The sequence below is a fragment of the Meles meles genome, chromosome 3, assembly GCF_922984935.1.
Source record: "Meles meles chromosome 3, mMelMel3.1 paternal haplotype, whole genome shotgun sequence".
Classification (NCBI taxonomy): domain Eukaryota; kingdom Metazoa; phylum Chordata; class Mammalia; order Carnivora; family Mustelidae; genus Meles; species Meles meles.
In genome coordinates, this window is record NC_060068.1 from 119,282,058 (window position 1) to 119,284,147 (window position 2,090).

Here is a 2,090-nt window from a genome sequence, read left to right on the forward strand (position 1 = left end):
TGACTGGCTTGCTTCTTTAAAGATTTTTTTTTTTTTTTATTTATTTGACAGAGAGAGAGATCACAAGTAGACAGAGAGGCAGGCAGAGAGAGAGGAGGAAGCAGGCTCCCTGCGGAGCAGAGAGCCTGATGCGGGGCTCGATCCCAGGACCCTGAGATCATGACCTGAGCCGAAGGCAGCGGCTTAATCCACTGAGCCACCCAGGCGCCACGACTGGCTTGCTTCTGCTTAGAGATTTCAAAACTTCAGAGGCTGTGACACTCAATTGCTTTGTTCAAGGTAGGAGTTTCCGTAATTATAGGAATGTCCAGCTATGTTCTCTGCCTGGGCCTGGGGTTCCTGTTCTGACTCTCCTTCTGCCCACGAGACACATGCCTAAGCCACAGTCTCCCTTCTGGAATCAGGCCCTTGACAGTATCCTCACAACCCATAAAACCAGTTCTGGTTTGAAAAGGGCCTGAGCTCTGTACAAAGGCTAACAGCAATGTGGTTTTTTTCAGAGGACTTTGTTGACATTTGCCTTTGTCTTCAACTGAAGCCACTGAAGCAAATGACTCCTTCTTTGAACTTAACTTTTGTGAAGAGCCTGCCCCTTCTGATGCAGGATCTGGGGTGTCTTACTTCAATTAGCAATAATCGCACCTTGGATAAACCTCATTGGCTACGATACTGCCACTGCGCAAAGCTTGGGGTGTCTTACTTCAAAGGTCTCTGCTAATCAGCTGTCCAGAGCAGGGTGGCTCTTTCCACTGGTGTGGGAAGTCCCCACTCTTGCGTGTTCTTTTTTTTTTTAAATATATATTTTTTTAATATTTTATTTATTTGACAGAGAGAAATCACAACTAGGCAGAGAGGCAGGCAGAGAGAGAGGAGGAAGCAGGCTCCCTGTGGAGCAGAGAGCCCGATGTGGGGCTCCACCCCAGGACCTTGGGATCATGACCTGAGCCGAAGGCAGAGGCTTTAACCCACTGAGCCACCCAGGCGCCCCGTCTTGCGTGTTCTTATAGAGATTGACATCAAAAAGAGTGTGAGGTCATATGAGACCACCCTTTTCTTTACTCAGTGTTTACACTAAGAGAATGAGCAGCTGGGAATCACACTATCCTCTCTGTAGACAAGAGGGATGTTTATTATTCATGAACAATATGTCAGTAGTCTTCTGCATTGAGTTCATGGATCTCTGTGTTCTTTCCCTGTTATTCATTTTTTAAATGTGTAAAAATATTTTCTATTGATCCTTCTTTGAAATATTCAAATGAAAAAACTACTCTCAAGATGTGATTCTCGGGGCGCCTGGGTGGCTCAGTGGGTTAAGCCGCTGCCTTCGGCTCGGGTCATGATCTCAGGGTCCTGGGATCGAGTCCCACATCGGGCTCTCTGCTCAGCAGTGAGCCTGCTTCCCTCTCTCTCTCTCTGCCTGCCTCTCTGTCTACTTGTGATCTCTCTCTCTCTGTCAAAAAAAAAAAAAAATGTGATTCTCAATGACATTTCAGTCAGTTATCGTCTCCTTAAGAAGGGAACAGATTCTCAGATGTAGAGGTGCAGTTTGCTCTGTTAGGTAGGATTCTGGTCCTGGAGACTAGAGCCGAGTTTTTGGCATCCCTTCAGAGGCTGTTAGAAGATCATCATTGCTCTGCATTTTAGACTTGGCTGAGAGACCAAGATTCTGTATGGGAAGGGAACTGAAAAATAAGTTTTTGAGGACTCTGTCCTGCTGTGAGTATTCCAAATTTCTTGTTTTGTCTTTGAAATTTTATTTAAATTTGAGTTAGTTAATATACCATACAATAATTTCAGGAGAAGAATTCAGTGGTTCATCACTTACGCACAATACCCAGTGCTCATCACAAGTGGCCTCCTTAATACCCATCCCCCATCCAGTCCATCTCCCACCCACATCTCTCCATCAACTCTCCATTCTTTATTGCTGAGTCTCTTATGGTTTGTTTCCTCTCTCTCGTTCCCCGCCATATGTTCATCTGTTTTCTTTTTTTAAAGGTTTTATTTATTTATTTGACAGAAAGAAATCACAAGTAGGCAGAGAGGCAGGCAGAGAGAGAGGGCGAAGCAGGCTCCCTGCTGAGCAGACA

At 45.3% G+C, this 2,090-nt stretch overlaps 1 pseudogene; it reads right to left on the bottom strand.

Annotated features, from left to right (window-relative positions):
- Positions 1 to 602: 602 nt before the first annotated feature.
- Positions 603 to 687, bottom strand: LOC123939465 (annotated as a pseudogene).
- Between the last annotated feature and the right edge of the window lie 1,403 nt (positions 688 to 2,090).